A 10,917-nucleotide genomic window follows, 5' to 3' on the forward strand; every position below is an offset into this window, starting at 1 on the left:
CTTCATTTTTGGCTTACATGACCAGTGTAATGTTTATACTACAAGGGCTTATAGTTTTATTAGGTGGTTTTCTAGGATGCCTGCTAGTGGTATTAAGATTAGGATGATTGAGAAGTATGAGATTGAAGTTACCTGGCCAATAATGATAAAGGGGTGTTTGACGGGTTGGCCGCAGATTCATTTCAGGATGAGTAGGTTATCTGCTAAGAGTCAGAATAGTAGTTGGCTTAGTGGTCGGAATATTATGCTCCATTGTTTGGCTGTGTGTAGTAGTGGCATGATTATTAGTACTAGGATTGAGCAGATTAGGGCTACTACTCCACCTAGTTTGTTGGGGATTGATCATAAGATGACGTAGGCAAATAGGAAGTATCATTCGGTTTGATGTGTGGTGGGGTGCTGAGTGGGTTTGCTGGTGCATAGTTGTCAGGATCCCCCAGGAGATCTGGTGAGAACAGTACTAGGGTCAATAATGTGGCGGCTATGATGAATACACCTAGGATGTCCTTGATGGTGTAGTAGGGGTGAAATGGGATTTTATCTATGTCAGATGAGAGTTCTAGTGGGTTGTTGGATCCCGTTTTGTGCGGAAATAATAGGTGTGTTACCACCAGGGCCAGGGTGACGAATGGTAGGAGATAATAGGTGTGTTACCACCAGGGCCAGGGTGACGAATGGTAGGAAATAATAGGTGTGTTACCACCAGGGCCAGGGTGACGGACGGTAGGAGATAATAGGTGTGTTACCACCAGGGCCAGGGTGACGGACGGTAGGAGATAATAGGTGTGTTACCACCAGGGCCAGGGTGACGGACGGTAGGAGATAATAGGTGTGTTACCACCAGGGCCAGGGTGACGGACGGTAGGAGATAATAGGTGTGTTACCACCAGGGCCAGGGTGACGGACGGTAGGAGATAATAGGTGTGTTACCACCAGGGCCAGGGTGACGGACGGTAGGAGATAATAGGTGTGTTACCACCAGGGCCAGGGTGACGGACGGTAGGAGATAATAGGTGTGTTACCACCAGGGCCAGGGTGACGGACGGTAGGAGATAATAGGTGTGTTACCACCAGGGCCAGGGTGACGGACGGTAGGAGATAATAGGTGTGTTACCACCAGGGCCAGGGTGACGGACGGTAGGAGATAATAGGTGTGTTACCACCAGGGCCAGGGTGACGGACGGTAGGAGATAATAGGTGCGTTACCACCAGGGCCAGGGTGACGAACGGTAGGAAATAATAGGTGTGTTACCACTAGGGCCAGGGTGACGGATGGTAGGAAACAATAGGTGTGTTACCACTAGGGCTAGGGTGACGAATGGTCGGATGAAGTGGAACGCGAAGAATCGTGTCAGGGTGGCTGTATCTACTGAGAATCCCCCTCAGATTCACGCTACTAGGTCTGTTCCAATATATGGGATGGCTGATAATAGGCTTGTGATTACAGTGGCGCCTCAGAATATTTGTCCTCACGGAAGAACGTAACCTATGAATGCGGTTGCTATTGTGGCTAGTAAGAGGATGACTCCAATGTTTCAGGTTTCTAAGTATAGGTAGGAGCCGTAGTACAGGCCGCGGCCTACATGTAGGTATAGGCATAGGAAGAATAGCGAGGCTCCGTTGGCGTGGATGTAGCGGATGAGTCAGCCATAGTTGACATCTCGGCAGATGTGAGTGACTGATGAGAATGCTGTAATTGTGTCTGATGTGTAATGTATTGCTAACAAAAGGCCTGTTAGGATTTGGATAATTAAACAGATTCCTAGTAGGGATCCGAAGTTCCATCATGCTGAGATATTTGATGGTGTGGGGAGGTCGATGAATGAGTGATAAATGATCTTGAATAGCTGGTGGGTTTTACGGATGTGAGTCATTAGTTCTTATAGTTGAAGTACAACAATGATTTTTCATGTCGTTGGTCATGGTGCAGTCCCATGTAAGAATTATGATGTATTTTGTACTTTTGCTAAGTATTCTATTTGTTATTGGCTTTGTGAGCTTCTCGTCGAAGCCATCTCCTATTTATGGGGGGTTGGGGTTGGTGGTGGTGTGGGTTGTGGGTTGGTTTTAAGTTTTGGTGGGTCTTTTTTAGGGCTAATAGTATTTTTGGTGTACTTAGGTGGGATGTTAGTGGTGTTTGGGTATACCACTGCGATAGCTACTGAGGAGTATCCTGAGGTGTGGGGGTCGAATGTGGTTATTTTTAGTGCAATGGCTTTTGGTGTCATTATGGAAGCTGTTGTTATGTTATGATTGGCTAGTTATGAGGGTGTTTACGGGGTGTTTTGTGGATTAAAATATAGAGAGGATTGGGCAGTTTATAGTTATTAGGTGACTGGTATGTTCGTGGGGATTATGTGGGTGTGGCCGCCTTGTATAGCCACGGTTGGCGGTTGGTGGTTTTGGCCAGATGAGCTTTGTTTATCAGTATTTTTGTTGTTATTGAAATTACTCGTAATAAAAGGCCAGTGTGATGAGGGCTAGTATGATGGACAGCATTAATGATAGGAAATGTAATTTAATTAGTCCTTTTTGGTGGAACGTAATTAATGATGCTGAAATGTTTACTTTGGAGAGACTTTTTGGGGCGATTTTTCTAGTCAGATTAAGTCAAGTATAGAGGAGGCTAGGTTTTGGCTTGTTGTGAGGATTGAGTAGGGGTATAGGCAGTGAATAATATTAGGGAAGTATCCTAGTATGGTAGAGAAAGAGTGATGTTGAGAGAGGTAGTTGTACTGTAGGTTGCGGGTTGTATTATTTAGTTATATTGCTAATATGAATCCAGCAATTGATACTACTGGTGCTGTGAGTTTGATATATGGAGGCATGGTTATTTGTTGTACTGATATTGGTGGGATGTTACTTGTAATTAGGAATCCTGCGAATACACTTCCCGATTGCCAGGCGCTTAATTGGATTAAGCACGCATGGGTCGTTTTCGTTAATGGTGATGGTTGATTGAAATCGGGGTTGGTTAAGCAAGGAGAAGAAGATAATTCGTGTGCTGTACACAGCTGTCAGGGCTGTGGCAATCAGGGTGATTAGCAGTGCTCAGGCGTTTTGTTAGAGGTGTTTGCTACTTCGATGATAGTGTCTTGAGAGTAAAATCCTGTGAGAAAGGGTATTCCTGTGAGTGCCAGGCTTCCAATGATGAGAGAGGAAGTAGTTAGTGGTAGTGCGTTAAATAATCCTATTTTTCGAATGTCTTGTTCATTGTTTAGGCTGTGGATGATAGAACCTGAGCATAGGAATAGCATTCCTTGGAAGAAAGCGTGTGTGCAGATGTGTAGGAAGGCTAGGCATGGTTGGTTAAGTCCGATTGTTACTATTATTAGTCCTAATTGGCTTGGCGTTGAAAATGCTACGATTTTTTTGATGTCGTTTTGTGTCAGAGCACAGAGAGCTGTGAATAGTGTGGTGAGAGCTCCTAGGCAGAGGGCTATTGTGAGAATTAGCTGGTTGTTTTGTAGTGGCGGGTGAAATCGTACTCACAGAAATACTCCGGCTACTACTATGGTGCTCGAGCGGAGTAGTGCTGATACTGGAGTTGGGCCCTCTGCTGCAGATGGAAGTCATGGATGCAGCCCGAACTGGGCTGATCTTCCGTGGCGGCCAGGAGTAGTCCTATTAGTGGAACGGGAGTTACGTCGAGGTTGAGTAGGAAGATTTGTGGTATGTCTCATGAGTTAGAGTTAAGTATAAATCATGCTACGGCTATAATGAGACCAATGTCTCCGATTCGATTGTACAGGACTGCTTGCAGGGCTGCGGTGTTGGCATCAGCTCGTCCATATCATCACCCGATCAGTAGGAATGATATAATGCCAACTCCTTCTCAGCCGATGAATAGTTGGAAGAGGTTGTTGGCGGTTACTAAGATGATTACTGTGATGAGAAATAGTAGGAGATATTTAAAGAATTGGTTAATATATGGGTCTGAGTGTATGTACCATATGGAAAATTCTATGATTGATCATGTTACGAAAAGTGCGACTGGGATGAATATTAGGGAGAAGTAGTCTATTTTAAAGCTTATAGAGAGTTTTATTGTTTGTACTGTAATTCGGTGTCAGTTTGAGATAATGATTTCTTGGTTTGATAGTATAAACATGGTGGTTGGGATTATACTGGTTATGAAAGCTTATATGATCGAGGTTTTTACATAGTAGGGGAATGTTGTTTTGTTGTTTGTTATAATGGGTGTTATGATTGGGAGGACTAAGATTGTAATGGTAATTATAGTGAGTACTGCAAATACATTTATTACTTTTATTTGGAGTTGTACCAATTTTTTGGTTCCTAAGACCAAGGGATTACTTCTATCCTATAAAAGTAAGAAAGCCATCTTTTATGGATGGGTGCAGGAGTTAGCAGTTCTTGCATTAGTCTTTCTCGGTGGATAAGAGTTTTTATGTTCTGTTTCTAGATTCACAATCTAGTGTTTTGTGTAAACTATATCTGCAGTAGGACAGGCCGAGAATTAGTTTTGGGTGGATTGATAGCAAGACTAGTGGTAAGAGGTGTATTAGTATAAGGCTATTTTCTCGTGTGAAAGTTGGCTTAATTACGTGGGCATGTGGTGTTGGTTTTCCTCGTTGTGTTATGATTAGTATGTAAAGTAAATATAAGGCTGTGATTACTACATTTAGGCCTATTAGCAGTATTGTAAAGTTTGATCATGCAAATGATGGGATTATTATGAATAGTTCACCAATTAAATTAATGGATGGGGGAGGGCTAGGTTTGTTAGGCTTGCTAGGCATCATCAAGCAGCCATTAGGGGGATGATTGTTTGAAGGCCTCGTGCTAGGATTATAGTGCAACTGTGAATTCGTTGGTAATTTGTGTTGGCTAAACAGAATAGTATAGAGGATGTCAACCCGTGGGCGATTATCAATGCGGATGCCCCTATAAAACTCAATGGTGTTTGAATTATAATGGCTATAATTACCAGTGCTATATGACTTACCGATGAGTAAGCGATTAGGGATTTTAAGTCTGTCTGACGAAGGCAGATTGAGCTCATTATGATTATGCCTCATAGAGATAGTATGATAAATGGGTAGGCTATATATTCTGTGAGTGGGTCAAGTATCACGGTTATGCCTAGTATTCCGTAGCCCCCTAGTTTTAATCAGATGGCTGCTAGGACTATGGATCCTGCAATTGGTGCTTCGATGTGGGCTTTTGGAAGTCACAGGTGGAGGCCATAAAGTGGTATTTTAACTATAAATGCTATGATGCATGCCAGTCATAGGAAATTTGAGGCTCAGTGTGCTGATAGTAGTTGGGCCAAATATTTTATTATTAGGAAGTTTAGTGAGCCTGTATTATTTTGGGTATAAATTAGTACTACTAGAAGGGGCAGTGAGCCTAGGAGTGTATAAAATAGGAAGTAAATGCCTGCATTTAGTCGCTCCGTCTGATTTCCTCATCGGGTAATAATAATGAGGGTTGGGATTAATGTTGCTTCAAATAGAATATAAAATAGGAGTAGTTCTGTAGCCGTGAAGGTTATAATTAGAAGTATTTGAAGTATAATTAGTATTGATATATAGAGTTTTTTTCGTGTAACTGTTTCTTTAGATAGATGGGATTGACTTGCTAGGAGTATCAGAGGTAGTAGCCACATGGTTAGTACTAGTAGTGGGGTCGATATGGGTCTGTGAAGACAGTGGGGGAGAAGTTTAGGCTTAGGTCGAATGGCTGGCAAAATAAGTGTAAGCCAATTAAGCTGATTAACAGGCTATGAGTGGTTGAGTTGATTCATAGTATTTCTTTTTTTGAAAGTCAGGTTAGTGGGAATAGTATGATAGTTGGGATAATTGGTTTTAGCATTGCAGGAGATTGAGGTTTTGTATGTAGTCTAGGCCATATGTATTTGATACTGTGACTAAGAGGGCTAGTCCTACAGCAGCTTCGCATGCTGTGAAGACTATCAGTGTCACTGGCATTATGCTTGATAGGGTGAAGCATGTACTTAGGATCGTTATTGTGCTTAGGACAAATGGTGATAGCATTATCCCTTCTAAGCATAGTAGCGATGTTATTAGGTGAGAGCGGTATATTAAAAGTCCGAGCAGTGCCACTGAAAATGCCAATAGAATGTTTATGTAAATTGATGACATATGATAATCACGTGTTGGATCATGGTTTAATGAGTTGAAATCATTTGTTTTAAGTTAAACTAATTATCATATTCTGTTCACTCTAGTCCTTTTTGGATTCATTCATAGGCTAGGCCCAGTCCTAGGAGGGAAATTAGGAATAAGGCTGTAGCTAGTATTAGTTCAAGTTAGTTAGTTTGTGTTGCTCAGGGCAGGGGTAATAGTAGGGCAATTTCTAGGTCTAATAGTAAGAAAGTAATTGCGATTAAGAAGAATTTTATTGAGAAAGGAAGTCGGGCTGACCCTATTGGGTCAAGTCTGCATTCATATGGGCTAGATTTTTCTGAATAGTTGTTGAGTTGTGGTAGCCAGAATGCAATGGTTACTAGTAGTAGGGCTAGGGTGGTGTTAATTAATAGGGTAAATATTATGTTAATTGCTCTCTTCCAGGTCTATCTGGAGCTTGCTAATTGGAAGTCAGCTGTACTGATTATTACTAAAAGGGCAAGATCCTCATCAATAGATTGATATGTAAAGGAACAGTCAGACTACGTCTACGAAGTGTCAGTATCAGGCTGCAGCTTCGAAACCGAAATGGTGGTTGGATGTAAAGTGAAATTTTAATTGGCGGAAAAGACATACGATTAGGAAGGATGAGCTGATAATCACGTGTAGCCTGTAGAATCCGGTGGCTATAAAGAAGGTTGATCCATATACCCCATCAGAGATTGTAAAGGGGACTTCAAAGTATTCTGATGCTTGTAATAGGGTGAAATATACGCCCAGTGAAATAGTAATAAAGAGTGCTTGGAGCATATGTATGCGATTTCCTTCTATTAGGCTGTGATAGGCCCATGTGATGGACACTCCTGAGGCTAATAGTACGGCTGTGTTTAGTAGTGGTACTTCTAGGGGGTTGAGTGGTAAAATTCCAGTGGGAGGTCAACATCCACCTAGTTCGGGGGTTGGGGCGAGGCTTGAGTGATAAAAGGCTCAGAAGAATCCTGCGAAGAAGAATACTTCTGAGATGATGAAGAGGATTATTCCGTAACATAGGCCTTTTTGTACTGTTGATGTATGGTGGCCTTGGAAGGTACTCTCTCGGATTACGTCTCGTCATCATTGGTATATTGTTAGAAAGTTGGTTAATAATCCTAGTATAAGAAGGGTTGAAGAATTGAGGTGAAATCATATTGCCAGTCCTGAGGTTATTAGAAGTGCTGATAGGGCTCCTGTAAGCGGCCAGGGGCTTGGGTTAACTATGTGGTAGGCGTGTGGTTGGTGTAAGTGTAAGTAAAGGCTAACTAGGAGGGTGAAGACGTATGCTTGGATAAGAACTACTGCGAATTCAAGTATGGTTAGGAGGATTAGAATAATAAATGTAATTAGTGCTGTTGTAGGGCTGATAGATATTAGTGCTAGTGTCACTCCTCCGATTAGGTGTATTAATAGGTGACCTGCCGTAATGTTGGCGGTCAGTCGTACTGTTAGGGCCATTGGTTGAATAAATAGGCTAATTGTTTCGATGATAATTATCAAAACAGCAACACTCATTCACTGCTGATGAAAACATAAAATGGTATAGCCACTGAGGAAGACAGTTTGTCAGTTCCTCAGAAAGCTAAATAGAGAATCACCAAGTGATCCAGCAATCCCACTACTATGGAATGAAAGGAGGGACATGCACAGATTTGCACACTGATTTCACACCAGCATTATTCAAAATTGCCAAAAGATGGAAGCAACCCAAGTGTCCATCATCTGATGACCAGATAAATGATGTACTGCATGTATATATACACACAAGGGAGTGCTATTCAACATGAAGAAGGAATGAAGTTCTGATCCATGCGACAACCTGGATAAACCTTGAGCACATGTTCAGGACAAATACTGTCTGATCTCACTGACAGGAAATAATTAGAACAAGCACACTCACAGAGTCAGCATCTAGAACACAGATTACCAGGTGCTGGGTTGGAAGTAGGGAATGGGAAATTAATGCTTAAACTGTACAGAATGTCTACTGGGTTGACTGTAAAATTTTGTAATGGATGGTGGTGATGGCAGCACAATATCGTGAATGTAATTAACTGCACTGAGTTATAGATGAGAATGTGGTTAAAAGGGAAACTTACTTTAAAAACTTGACATTTACAATGTATGTATACTGGATCACTATAAAACAGAATGCATGATTAATCAACATTATTTTCCTCAATCATCTCAAGTAATAGAATATTTTAAAATCCGGCCTTTTGATTACACATATCAAATATTCTATTTACTAGAATAAAAATTGGAAGAAAACATAGGACTGTACAACATTATGAACTCTATTGTAACCAATGGACTACAGTTATAGTACAATTATAAAAATGTTCTGTCATGAATTACAACAAATGTATACCATCAAGGCAAAGTGTTAATAACAGGGTGGTATATGTGAATGCTGTATTTTACATATTTTATGCATGATATTTCTGTAAACCTACAACTTCTCTAACAAAAAAAAATTATTAAAAAAAAGTAACTTATTGTAAGAAACTCTACTTTAAACTATGAAGATTAATTTGGAGAATGTCCTAGCCCTAAAACGAGAATAATGCCATTCAAAAATGTTAATCTCATAATTATTTAAATCCAGAACCATGCCGTTTAAGCAGTTGATTCAGAATAGAAAATTACTTTCAAAAACATCATTTAAAGTAATAACCATGATTCCTCAATGCAGTACCAACAATATGAGATTGCAAATCAGAAAAACTGTTAGTCTATAGGAGCAAAATTTTAAGAACAAAATACGGACTGCTACGTTTTCAGTACTAATATTGAAAAGAAAAAAAGATTAGGAATCAGAACTGGATTCAAATTCCCCTGTTTTTGCTTTAGCCCTCTGAACCTGTTCATCTGAAAAACGTAGAATGCTTACCTACCCTACATGGTAGTTGTCAGGACTAAATACGAGAAAACTTAGCACACCTTCAAAAGGTACTCAGTTAGTGGCAGCAATTATATATGCCCAAGAATCTTCATTACAACTTTTTTTTCAGTCTTGCTAATTTTCGTTGTCTTTAGACAATATACGGTAGATGTTCTAGTTTGCTAGCTGCCAGAGTACAACACACCATAGATAGACTGGCTTTTAATAAAAGGGGATTTATTTATAGTTCTTTAGAGGAAAGGCAGCTAACTTTCAACTGAGGGTCTTTCTTACGTGGGAAGGCACAAGGCGATCTCTGCTGGCCTTCTCTCCAGGCCCCTGGGTTCCAACATCTTTCCCCAGGGTGATTTCTTTCTGCATCTCCAAAGGCCTGGGCTGAGCTGCGAGTGCCGAGATGAGGTGTGCTGAGCTGCGAGTGCCGAGATGAGGTGTGCTGAGCTGCTTGGGCTGTGCTACGTTGAGTCTCTCATTTAAGCAGCAGCCGGTTAAGTCATTCACTGCAGCAGGCACACCTCCTAGCCCACTGCAGATGTAATCAGTGACGGATGAACCTCACCTATCATTGGCTCAAGTTCAGAGTAACAGAACTAGGCACCTTCACCTGGCCAAGTTGACACCTGAACCTAACTATCATAGAATACTGCATTTTTCCATAGTAATGATCAGATTTAATACTGCAGTTAATGTTGCTGGGTTGGGGAGGGGGCATTCCAAATTCTAGAGGACGCTACTGAATTTTATTCCCTCCTAAATTATTTGTACATGCTAAGCACCTTTAAGCTATTAGTGAAAACAAAAGGGGTCCGTTAAAGTGAACATGAGCCTGTGTACAGTTCCCATAGCCTCTGGTGTGAGAGAAAATCATCTGCGCTCCTACATGTTCTTATAAAACTTCTTACAGTCCTATTAGTGCGGGGAAATTGGTGTAACATTATTTCCCTAGATTTCAGGGCTCTGTAGGCCAATCCCTGACTTCTCTGCTGGTGGACAAAGCCCAATTCACCACTGACCCCATATGAGAGGGAATAAGAGAACAGTACAAGCCAGTGTATTTCAGGTAAATAGGAAAGGTGGTCAGAAAGGATCACGGCTGAATTTTCTTACCTCTTAAATTTTAGTCATCTGTTCTCAAATACCTGTATAAAACAAATGTATGCAAATGCAGACAGCCCCCCCAGACCCACCCTGCTTTGCCCAATAATGTGTCTGCCACAAAAATCCTGAAGAACTGTGAGATCATGTTTTCCGAATTATCGACTCCTTAAGGAAAATATCATTTCCCTTAATCATCCCAAGTAATATATAAGTATTTCAATCTAGCCTTTTCATTACAAACATCAAACACACATACAGTGGCAGACATCTACGCATCTGAACAATGAAATATAAAGCAATTAAGCATATTTAAAAATAAGTAGTCTACAGCTCTACTGAAGTGGTTAAAAAACTTTATTTCATGCTTAAAATATTTTTCTAAGGCATCACAAAATTATTACATATTCAGATTCTTCAATGGGAGAATAACATTCTAAAGGAGAAATCTTTAAAGAAGACTGTTGTACAATATGATACTATAAGTATAATGGATTCACACAGCAGCAAAACCTACAAGACAGGAGACATCACAGAAAATGTCTAGTACATAAAGGATAGGTGATTCATTCTAAATATTTATGTGCTTCTTCCTCTTCTTGTGGCTAATACAGTTGTCCATCGTCCTACCCCCTTCTTTCCTGTGAAGCTGAAAACCTGTCTTCTCTTTATGGTCTGAAAGTACATTTAATTTCCATCTTGCTGATATGTATGTGTGAAATACCACACACTATTAGCAGTCAAAAAAAAAGTACAGAAGGTAGAGTCTGTCTT

Source organism: Tamandua tetradactyla, chromosome 14 (assembly GCF_023851605.1).
Source record: "Tamandua tetradactyla isolate mTamTet1 chromosome 14, mTamTet1.pri, whole genome shotgun sequence".
NCBI classification, from domain to species: domain Eukaryota; kingdom Metazoa; phylum Chordata; class Mammalia; order Pilosa; family Myrmecophagidae; genus Tamandua; species Tamandua tetradactyla.